The sequence below is a fragment of the Arvicanthis niloticus genome, chromosome 12 (assembly GCF_011762505.2).
Source record: "Arvicanthis niloticus isolate mArvNil1 chromosome 12, mArvNil1.pat.X, whole genome shotgun sequence".
Taxonomy (NCBI): domain Eukaryota; kingdom Metazoa; phylum Chordata; class Mammalia; order Rodentia; family Muridae; genus Arvicanthis; species Arvicanthis niloticus.
The window spans coordinates 14,107,215-14,119,730 of NC_047669.1; the positions used below are offsets into that span (position 1 = coordinate 14,107,215).

The 12,516-nt window shown below is 38.7% G+C and overlaps 1 pseudogene; it reads right to left on the reverse strand.

Annotated features, from left to right (window-relative positions):
- Window positions 1–620: 620 nt before the first annotated feature.
- Window positions 621–1,194, reverse strand: LOC117718053 (synaptojanin-2-binding protein pseudogene; annotated as a pseudogene).
- Between the last annotated feature and the right edge of the window lie 11,322 nt (window positions 1,195–12,516).

The following is a 12,516-nucleotide window of genomic DNA, read 5'->3' on the forward strand; positions in this document are numbered from 1 at the left end:
ATCCCCTAGTCCCCAAAAAAATTGTCCATTAGAAACCCAGGAACCAGTAGTTTTCTCACCTTTTTAATTCTACATAAGTCATCAATTTTATGCTACTGTGTGTGTGTGTTACAGTATATATGTATTTTCTTTTTTAACTAAAAAAAAAAAAAGAAAGAAAAAATTCCATTCACCTATGTCCAATATAGGCATCTAGGTATATAGTTACAAATTAAAGGCCACAAATACTTCCCAAGAAAAAGCATTCAAAAAAAAAAAAAAAAAAAAGAAAGAAAGAAAGAGAAGAAAAGAAGAGAAAAGAAAACCAGCTCCTCCTTTCACATAGTACAGCTAGCCTTCAAAGCACGCCAGCTAAGAAAAAGGTGTCATCCATGGAGACAGGAAGACTGAGCTTTTCCTCTTTGGATGATAGCTGAATTTTTATTGGCAGTTCTTGTAAAATATATAACTTCTCGTTTATTCTAAGCAAGGCTCCCCCCCCCCCGGCGCGCCCCCAGCTTTTCTTCAAATAATTCCTTTACTCTTTCATTAGAATTGAAGTCTTGGAGATTTTGAATAGCAGGGTTTTGGGTGATAAACAGTCACTTTAAATCATGTGTTGGCTACGTGGAGAAGAAAGAATATAGAAGGGTGTCAGAGAGACCGTGAAGGAGAGATAGTTCATTGGACACACTGGAAGACAGCAAGCATTTCAAAGCTGCTTTCGGTATCTCACGAAGGCCCAAACTGCTACCATGGTGAGGGCAAACACTGGTAGCAGCACCATAGCTACAGGAACCCCACTTGGCTCTCCTTCGCCTCGATGGTCCATTCTGCACTGGTAATCTGTGCCGTACTCTCAGGGACACAGCACATCCTGCATTACGAAAGAGGTCTACAGCATCTTGGTGCAGCAGGTTCTTCAGGTCTTGACCATTTACCGAGAGGATCTTATCACCCTCCAGAAGCCGCCCATCCTGGGCCGCAGCCCCATCCTCTTTGATGCGGCTGACGTAGATGCCACTGTCGTTGGAGACATACTGTTGATCTGTCCCACCGACGATGTTGAAGCCCAGCCCAGAGGGTCCTCTCGTCAGGTTGATCTCTTCCTCCGAGACTAAATAATCCACCCGTCCGTTCATATCTCACTGCTCTCTGGGCGGAGACCTGGGGTCAGCGGGTGCCCAGCGCAGGTGAAGGTGAATCAAGCTCCGCGCCGCCCTAAAGTTATTTTTGTACAGATCTTTCACTTGTTTGGTAAGAGTTACATCAAGATATTTTATACTATTTGTGGCTATTGTAAAGGATGTTGTTTCTCTATTTTTTTTTCTCAACCTGTTTAACATTTGTATAAACGAAGGGTATTCATTTGTTTGACTTAATTGCCTTAATTTTATGTCCATCCACTTTGCTGTAGTTGTTTATCAGATATAGAAGTTCTTTTGTAGATTTTTGGGCTCACTTATGTATACTATCATCTGCAAACAGTGATACCTTGACTTCTTCTTTTCCAATAATTATCTCCTTGATCTACTTTTGTTGTCTTATTACTATAGCTAGAACTTCAATCACTATATTGAATAAATATGGGGAGAGTGGGAAGCCTTATCTTGTCCCTGATTTTAATGGGATTGCTTCAAGTATATCTCCATTCAGTTTGATATTGGCTGATGGTTTGCTGTATATTGCTTTTATTGTGTTCAGATAAGTGTCTTGAATTTCTGATCTCTTGAACACTTTTAACATGAAGGGGTATTATATTTTGTCAAATGCTCTTTCAACATCTTAGGAGATGATCCTGTGATAGTGGATTACATTCATGGATTTTCATATATTGAACCATGCCTGCATCACTGGGATACAGGCTACTTGATCATGGTGAATGATGGTTTTGTAGGGTTCTTGGATTCAGGTCGACAGAATTTTATGGAGTATTTTTACATCCATATTCATTAGCAAAATTGGTCTAAAGTTTTCTTTCTTTGTTGGGTCTTTGTGTGATTTAAGTATCATAGTAATTGTGGCTTCATAGAATGAATTAGGTAGTGTTCCTTCTGTTTCTATTCTATGAAATGGTTTGAGGAATGTTGGTATTAGCTCTTCTTTGAAGGTCTGGTAGAATTCTGCACTAAAGCCTAGGCTTTTTTTTTTTTTTTTTTTTTTTTTTTTTTTTTTTTTTTTTTTTTTTTTTGAGGCTTTTATTAACTTCTTTTATTTCCTTGAGACATATGGGACTAAAAATTGATTTAACTTTGGTACATGGTATCTGTTGAAAGAAGTCATCTATTTCATCTAGAATTTTTAGCTTTGTTGAGTAAAGGCTTTTGTAGTAGGATCTGATGATTTGTTTGAATTTCCTTACTTTCTATTGTTTCGTCTTCCTTTTCCTTTTTGATTTTGTTACTTTGGATACTATCTCTGTGTCCTTAAGTTAGTTTGGCTAAGGATTTATCCAACTGGTTGGTTTTCTCAAAGAAAAAGCTTTGATTTGTTGATTCTTTGTATTGTTCTCTTTATTCCTAATTGATTAATTTCTTTTCTGAGTGTGTTTCTTTCTTTTTGTTCTAGGGCTTTCGGGTGTGTGGTCAAGATGTTAGTGTAGAATCTCTCCAGTTTCTTTATAAGGGCACTTAGTACTATGAATTTTCCTCTTAGTACTGCTTTCATTATGTCCTATAAGTTTAGATACGCTGAGTCTTTGTTTTCATTGAGTTCTAGAAAGTCTTTATTATTTTTCTTTATTTCCTCTCTGACCAAGCCTTCATTGAGTAGAGATTTGTTCAGTTTCCATGGGTACGTGGGCTTTCTATTATTTTTATTGTTACTGAAGTCAAGCTTTAGTCTGTGGTGATCTGATAGGATTCATGGGATGATTTCAATCTTCTTGTATCTGTTGAGATTTGTTTTGTGACTGATTATAGGATCAATTTTGGAGAAGGTACCATTCAGTGCTAATAAGAAAGGTTTTTTGTTTGTTTGTTTGTTTTAGGTCAAGTGATATATATATATATATATATATATATATATATATATATATATATATCTGTTAAATCCATTTGGTTCATAATATCTATTATCTTCACTCTGTTTCTGTTTATTTTCTGTTTCAGTGACCTGTCTGTTGTTGAGAGTGGGGTATTGAAGTTTCCCACTATTATTGTGTGAGGATCAATGTGTCTTTTGGGATTTAGTAAAGTTTCTTTTTATGAATGTGGGTGTCTTTGCATTTGGGGTATACATGTTCATTATTGAGATTTCGTCTTTGATGAATATGAAGTATCCTTCACAGTCTTGTTTGATAACTATTGGTTGAAAGTATCTTTTGTTGGATATTAGATTGGCAACTCCCACTTATTTCTTGGTACCATTTGCTTAGAAAACTTTTAGGTCCCGTTAGGTTTGTTGTTGGAGGTGGAATTATATGTGTATGATTCTCTGCTTTTAAGTTTGCTGTCAGATGATCAATTCGTTGTTTATTCTTTGGTGTAGATACTCTCCTTGTGTTGGAGTTTTCCTTCCAGTAGGCTATTTAGGGCTGGATTGGTAAATATATATTGTTTAAATTTAGTTATGTCATGGAATATTTTCATTTCTTCATCTATGATGATTGAGAGCTTTCCTGGGTATAGTAGCCTGGGCTGGCATTTGTGTTCTCTTAGGGTCAGTATGACATCTGTGCATGATCTTCTGGCTTTTACAGTCTCTGTTTAGATATCTGGTATAATTCTGATAGGTCTGCCTTCATATGTTACTTGATATTTTTCCCTTACTGCTTTTAGTATTCTTAATTTTTTTCTGTGCATTTAGTGTTTATATTATTATGTGATGGGAAGATTTTCTTTTCTGTTTAAATCTATTTGGTGTTCTGTAGTCATGTACTTTTATGGCTATCTCTTTTGTTTGGGAATGTTTTCTTTTATGCTTTTGTTGAAGATGTTTTGTAGCCCTTTGGGCTACCAATCTTCATTCTCTTCTATTCCTATTATTCTTAGGTTTGGTCTTTTCATCATGTTGTACATTTCCTAGATGATTTTATATAGATGTTCTTATTGTTTAAATTTTCTTTGTCGTATCAATATCTTCTATGTTATCTTCTACTCCTAGATTCTCTCTTCTACCTCTTGTATTCTGTTTGTGATGCTTGCATCTGTTGTCCCTGACTTCTGTCCTAGGTTTTCTATTTCTAGGGTTGCTTCTATTTGTGATTTGTTTATTGTTTCTACTTCCATTTTTTAGGTCTTGGACCACTTTGTTCAATTATTTCACCTATTTGATTGTATTTTCCTGTATTTTCTTAAGAGATTTGTTTGTTTCATCTTTAAGGGTTCTACCTTAAATTTCATTTTCTTGCATTTGTTTACGTGAATTATTTTTTATTTTTCTCCTTAAAGGCCTCTATTATCTTCATGAGATGTGATTTTAGGTTAGCCAGAAGATTTTCAGATGTATTTGGGTATCCATGGCTTGCTGTGGTAGGAGAGCTGGGTTCTGATGGTGTTAAAGTATATTGGCTTTTTTTTATTATAACCTTGAGCTTGACTCTCACCATCTGTTTATCGTTGGTGTCAGCTGGCCTAGGTGTCATTGTCTGAAGCCTGCCTCCTGTGTCCCTGGTTTGCAGCAGATCTTCTGAGGAATCTGTGGCCCTAGCTACAGTCAGTCTCATCCGAGACTTGTAGACTGTTGCCCTGGCTGCAGCAGATCTCCTGGGAACCCTGCAGACTGTGTAGTTTTGAGGTGGGGGGGGGATTGGCTGATCTGCCCCCAAGCAGTACAGACCAGAAGAGAGAGGAGCTAGATCTACTTTGACCTCAGTTTCAACCTCTTTCTACAGTGGTTTATAAAGTGGATCTACCAGTTTTCAATCCCAACAGCAAAATATATTTTTTTTCCTTTCCCAAACCTTTGCCAACATGAGTTGTCACTTGTTTTAATGATCTTGACCTTTCTTATTAGAGTAACATCAATTTCAATGAATTTATAATTTGAATTTCTCTGATACATAAGGATGTTGAACTTTTTCTAATATTTTTATTTTTTATTTTTTATGTTCTTTTTATTGGATATTTCGTTTACATTTCAGATGTTATCCTTTTCCCCATTCCCACCCCCCAGAAACCCTGCGCCATCCTTTATCCTCATGCTTCTATGAGATTTTGCCCCCACTCACCCTCCCTGTTCCGTGCGCCTCCCATGTCCCCTCCGCCCACGAACAAGGACACGTGAGACAGTATTCGGGTAGTTACCACAGCGAGGGTTTAATCTTGTATCAGCAGACGTGAAAGACCGTGGAAGGGGCAAAGACAGGAAGAGGCACAGCTTAAATACACCCTAGAGTGATGTGTTCACTTCTGATTGGCTGTTCACTCATCACCCCATATTACACCCCGGGATGGGCAGTGACTTTTGGCGTGCTTTTGCCTTTTGCACCTGCGCAGTTAATTGTTTACTAGTGGAGGACACGATGTCCGAGCCATCTTGGAATGGTGGATTATACCACCGCTAACAGCAGCTTCCTACACTCCCACTACCATCTCCCCCACCCTCAAATTCCCCCCACACTGGGGCATCCAGCCTTCATGAGACCAAGGACCTCCTCTCCAACCTATGCCTGACAAGTCTATCCTCCCCTAGATATACAGCTGGATCCATGGGTCCCTCCCTATGTGCTCACAGGCTGATGGTTTAGATCCTGGGAACTCTTGTTTGTTGGTGTTGTTGCTCTTACCATGGAGCCACAAACCCTGTCAGCTCCTTCAGTCTTCTCTCTAACTCCTCCATTGGGAACCCTGTTATCATTTCAATGGTTAACTGGGAGCATCCACCTCTGTATATGTCTGGCTCTGGAAGAGCCTTTAAGGAGACAGCTATATCAGGCTCCTGTCAGCATGCACTTCCTGGAATCTACATCAGCATCTGCCTTTGGTGACTGCACATGGGACAGATACCCAGGTGGAATGGTCTCCAGATGCCTCCTCCTTCAGCTTCCACATTTTGCCTCAATATTTGCTCCCATGAGTATTTTGTTACTCCTTCTGAGAAGGACCGAAGCACCCACACTTTGGTCTTCCTTCTTCATGAGCTTCCTGTGCTCTGTGAGTTGCATCTTGGTTATTGCCAGCTTCTGGGCTAATAGCCAATTATCGGTGAATGAATACCATGTGTGTTCTTTTGTGATTGGGTTACCTCACTCAGGATGAAATTTTCTAGTTCAATATGTTTGCCTAAAAATTTTATGAATTCATTGTTTTTAACAGCTGCATAATATTCCATTGCGTAAATGTTCCACATTTTCTGTATTCATTCCTCTGTTGAAGGGCATCTGGGTTCTTTCCAGCTTCTGGCTATTATAAATAAGGCTGCTATGAACATAGTGGAGCATGTGTCCTTGTTATATATTGGAGCATCTTCTGGGTATATGCTCAGGAGTGGTATAGCTGACTCCTCAGGTAATGCTATGTCCGATTTTCTGAGGAACCACCAGACTGGTTTCCAGAGTGGTTGTATAAGCTTGCAATCCCACCAATAATGGAGTGTTCCTCTTTCTCCACATCCTTGCAGCATCTGTTGTCACCTGAGTTTTTGAACTTGGCCATTCTGACTGGTTTAAGGTGGAATGTCTGGGTTGTTTTGATTTGCATTTTCCTGATGACTAAGGATGTTGAACATTTCTTTAGGTACATCTTGGCCATTCAAGTTTCCTCATTTGAGAATTCTTTGTTTAGCTCTGTACCCCATTTTAATAGGGTTATTTGGTTGTCTGGAGCCAACTTTCTTGAGTTCTTTGTATATATTGGATATTAGCTGTCTATTGGATGTAAGCTTGGTAAAAAATCTTTTCCCAATCTGTTGGTTGCTGTTTTGTCCTATTGACAGTTCTTCTTTCCTTGTACAAAGCTCAAGTCCAAGTGGATAAAGGACCTTCACATAAAACCAGATACACTGGAACTAATAGAAGAGAAAGTAGAGGAAGAGCCTCAAATACTTGGGTACAGGGGAAAAGTTCCTGAACAAAACACCAATGGCTTATGCTCTAAGATCAAGAATTGACAAATGGGACCTTATAAAATTGCAAAGTTTCTGTAAAGCAATGTTGAACATTTTTTATAATGTCTCTCAGTCATTCCTTTTTTTATGTAAACTTTATGCTTGGTTCTTTTCCTAATTTTAAACTAGTTTAATTGTTTCATGTTCAGTTTTATCTAGTTATTATACATTCTACACAATAACTTTTTTATCAGATTTACATTTAATATAAAATTTTTTCCTATTCTGTGGGCCACCAGTATACCCAAATATTTGCTTTACCAAAACTTTTAGCTTCATGAGACTCCACTTATTGTTGTCCTCAGAACCTGTGCTACTGGTGTCCTATTTAGAAGGTCTTTTGCTCTGAAACTAGTTTAATCCAATTTCCCATCCTCTGTTCGTTCAGATTCTGGGGTCTTATATTAAAATCCTTGATTCATTTCAAGTTGAGTTTTGTTCAGAATTATAGGTATTTTCATTCTTTGACAGAAGCCATCCAATTTAACCAGCACCATTCGTTACACATGCAGTGTTTTCATTGTTGTCTATTTTTGGAATCTGTTTTAAAACAACTCAGACTTTCAAAGTGTGTGGAACTACGTCTGAGTCTTCATATTTATTTCATTGACCTACATGCCTGTTATTATGCCCATATTCTCTGCTGTTTTTATACTATAATTCTGTAGTGCAACTTGAAACTTGGGATGGTTTACAGGAGCAATTGTGTGCTTCAAGCTTTTCAACTGGCCCTTTGAATACTGAGACAATTTAAACAACTACAAAGTATGTTCATGAAAGCAATTGAAGCTTGTGGGGTACGATTACAGTTGAGATAACATAGCACCAATGTGAATATGTAGAATGGGCAAAAGATGGTTAACACTAGAATCTAAGAAACTATAAAATTAGTTCAATATGATTGATATGAGGTATGTTGGGAATACTGAATAAGCAGTGGTGTTGCCTTTTACATAAACATTCCTTGGAGAATGGTACCTTGTAAAATTTTTGTGTAAATATGCTCTTCTATCAGAGGTTAGTACCATCAGCCTATAGTAAATAAAGAATACTCCATCCACATATGGCTTCTCACAATTTTTTCAACCTTCCAGTTACTGGTGATGCTCCATCTCTTAATATAGAACTCAAACCTCACATTTGTCACAGTTGGCAAGATTAATTGTATGGCAGAAAGAGGAAGAGGTGTTACTCCTATATAACTGGAAATGCTTTCCTGACAGATATACTTCCAGAAAAGAAGTAGACACCTGGAAAAGTAAAACTTGTTTTTACTGTGGTGAATGTTGGCAAAGCAGATTATCTAAGATGAGAAGCCATCATGTTGAAACAGTAAGCTACACAAAGTAAAATGAAGGCTTGAGCAAATTATTTGGAGTGAGCCTGTCATGAAGATAATACAGGGACACTTGCTGAATTGTGTTCATAGCACCTTTATTATTAATAGTCAAAAACTGGAAACAACATAGCTGCCCTTCAGCTGAAGAATAAATAAAGAAAATGTGATACATTTACACAATGGAATACTATTCAGCTATTAAAAATGATTCCATCGTAAATTTTGCAGGCAAATGGATGGATCTTATGAAATCATTCTGCGTGAAGTAACCCAGATCCAGAAAGATATGAATGGTATGTACTCACTTATGAGTGGATATTAGCTATAGAGTGTAAGATAACCATGCTACAATCCACAGACCCAAAGAAACTGGGTAAGAAGGAAGTCCCACAGGAAGATGCACGACTCTCACTCAAAGGGGGAAACCAGTCATTGGAGGTGGATAGAGAAAGGGCACTGGGTAGAAGAGGTGAGGAGGTGAATGGGAATAATGATCAGGTGTGGGGAGAGGGGCAGTGGGAGACTGAGGGAGTGAGAATGGAAATTAGTGGGGAGCATCCCTGGAACTAGCTGAAGGCCTGAGGCAGGTGAGGATAAACAGAGTCTATGGAGGTGAGGCTAGCTGAAATTCCTCCCAGGGGGTAATAGAGATTGAAGTGGTCACCTCTTGTAGCCAGGCAGGGCTTCCAGAGGTGGTATGAGACATAAATCTACCCACAAAACCTTCAACCCCAAATTTATCTGGCTTACAAGATATGTAGGGATAAAAACTGAAGGAACAGCCAACCAATGACTGTCCCAACTGGAGACCCTTCCCATGTGAGAAAACATACTCTGCTATGCTTGCCAACAAGAACCTAACATAATTGTTTTCTGAGAGGCTTCATCCAGCAGCTGATCAATAGAGGGCAGATTCAGAGACTCACAGACAAACCTCATGCAGAGCTCAAGGAGTCTTGTGGAAGAGTTGGTGATAGAATTGAACAAGGACACCACAAGACCTACAGAATTAACTATCCTGGCCACCAACCAGGAACAATCCAGGGGCTAGACCTAGACCCTCTATACATTTGTAGCAAATATGCAGTTTGGCCTTTATGTGAGTCTGCTAACAGGTGGAGCAGAGGCTATCTCAGTTTCTGTTGCCTGTCATTGGATCCCTTTCCCCTGCCTGAACTACCTAGTTGGGCCTCAGTGGAAGAACACATGCCTAGTCCTGCTGAAACCAGATGTTCCAGAATGAGGTGGTACCCAAGGGGATCTGCCCCTTCTCTGAACATAAGAGGAGGCAATGTGTTGAAGGATTTTAAGGGTGGAACTGAAAGAACAGTATTGAGGAGAGACTGTGATGAGGATGTATAGTGAATTAAAAAATAATTAATTATTGAAATAAATAAATCATTATATATACATATATGTATGGATATAGATATAGATATAGATATAGATATAGATATAGATATAGATATAGATATAGATATAGATATAGATATAGATATAGATATAGATATTTCCATTGAAGATTGGGCAAACTATAAGAAAGCTGTGACCTGTGGTGATAATCTTTCAAAAGATATAAATGAAAGAAACCCTTGGCTAGAATGATGAGATAACCGAATACACATCCTACTGAGAATCAGAGGAATCATGTCTGGCTGAAGGGAATATCGTGCTCCTATGTACACAGCGCTACGTTTCGTGGGTGTTGACACTGCAGAGGTGCTTGGGGAGAGAGTTTGGGGTGTTTCAAGGTCAATACATCCTACTTTAGGAACAATGAGCCCCCAGAGTTTTCAGTTTCTAGCACTGCACTGCTGCTTAGCTGCTCAGCATGCTGACGGTGCAGGCACTGCCAGGGCCAGGGTACATTTGTGGACATGAACAGCTCTCCAAATGTATATCATTCCATCCTTATACAGAATGTGAATGAGTATTTGTTCAGAGACAAGGTACATTCTAGGCTTGGACTTTTTGCAAAGGTTGGAAACCCTTCAAACAACCACCAGTAAGTTAGACAGTGAGTGAGGACTACCCCAGTGGGTTGGGAACTAATATCTTCCCTACCAAAGTTTAGACAATAAGCTGCTGCTAGGAGTATGCAGAATGGACCAAAGATGATTGACACTGAATACCCAGGGATCTCAGAGCAAGCATTTATGTAATCCATTGTGCAACCCCTTCTGGCAAAATACTTTCTTGTGTGTCAATTTTGTGTAAATAAATCCTGAGATCAGAGATGAAAGCCTTTACCTAGAGTGAATCAAATACATTTTATCTGTCAAGATTTCTCAACTTTCTTCGAACTTCTTGCTCCCTATGGCCTTCCTTCTCTGGCTTTATTTTTTTAATGTTTATTTTAATATTAATTATGTGTATTTGTATAGCTCTGTGTGGGTATGTGTTTGTGTGTATGTGTGTGTGTGTGTGTGTGTGTGTGTGTGTGTGTGTGTGAGAGAGAGAGAGAGAGAGAGAGAGAGAGAGAGAGAGAGAGAGAGAGAGAGAGTATTTGTGTCCAATAACAGAGGCCAGAAGAGGTTCCAAATCTTCAAATCTTCTGGAACTGCCACTGGTCATCTCTATAACCTCTTCTCTGGCTTTAAAGTTTGGACCTCACAGTGTAGGTGTTTCAAGTAATAAAGACCACATTTCTTATAGTGAATTGGAAGCCATTATAGGCTTCTTCACACTGTGAGTAAATTTATGCCTCTCCCCCTCCATCTCCTCCCCCCCCCGTGTGTGTGTGTGTGTGTGTGTGTGTGTGTGTGTGTATGTGCCTTTGTTTCAAATTGTGCATCCTAGAGGGTAACAGAATGCAAATCATGCCATACACACAGGTCCATGTGAAAGGTGATAGGATGGGAACATAAGAAATTTGTATTCAAAGAAAACATGAGTCACCTTAGGGCTTAGGCCCTCCTGCAGTCTCGTGGAACACTTTTGGTTCTTTAAGAGATAGCAATAGCAGATTTCTGAGCTTTCCTTTGTATCCTGCTTACTGCAGATAGTTTTGGCTTTCTTTGGAAATAAAATATTGTTGCAGATGTACTCCCACAGTGATCATAGATAAGCCAATGCCAACTTTAAAGCTCCAATTTTCTTTTGTCAGATTTACAATGTTTAAAAGGAGAATGAGACACCATGAAGAAACTTAGATAATCTACTACAGCTTCAACACTGGAAAAATCATCCTTGCCTTGATATGATTAAAACAGATGTAGAATTAAAAGATATATCCTAAGGGCAGGCCCCCAGTGCCTCACATAAGAAAGACTTTGTTTCATATAGCTGCCAGGACATGATCCAACTCCAAGTAAGATCAAGCCTGCAATATTCTGTCTCAGCAAATGAAAATAATATGGCTGACTGCTAAGCCAAAGACACCTCAAAGCTCAAACAGGTAGTTCCAATAATGATCGCCCTGCCACCCAACACAAGTAGGGCTCTGAAAAGAAAAAAAAATCTTAGAAATGGCAGAGTGAAAAGTGAATGTTCTTTGCTAGTCACTCTTGGTAGATTTTTTCTTGCTGACTCCTGTCCTCAGGTTTCATCCCACCCCACCCCACTGCTGCCAGGAGGGCCACAGTTCAAACATCATAGATTGCTTGCTTCTTCATATATTTCGAGGGTAGACATATCAACCTGTGCATTTTAAGAGAAAGGCATTCATTTCAGATGATAAAACGTTAGATAACATTGTCTAAGATAAGTTAGTATTTATCGAGCAAAGTGTCTCCAAACAGATAATTTTCTATCAGAGACAATAAAATCAGTCAGTTCTCAGTGGAGAATTTTATGGAAGAAAATGGCAGAGAGAATGTTGAATCTTTGTGTGGTTTAGGTATCAGTAACTGTGACCTCCTAGAATGAATTCAGTAATGTTACTTCTGTTTCTGTTTTGTGGGATAATTTGAGGAGTATTGCTATTAACTTTTCTTTGAGGATCTTGTAGAATTCTGCATTAAAACCATCTGGCCCTGGGCTTTGTTTTATTTATTTTTATTTTTATTTTTATTTTTGGCTGAGAGACTTAATGACTGCCTCATTTTCTTAGGGGTTGTCTGAATGTTTAGTTTGCTTGATCTTGATAAAGTTTTGTTATGTGGTGTCTGTCTAGAAGTTGATACATTTTATTTAGATTTTCCAGTTCTGTG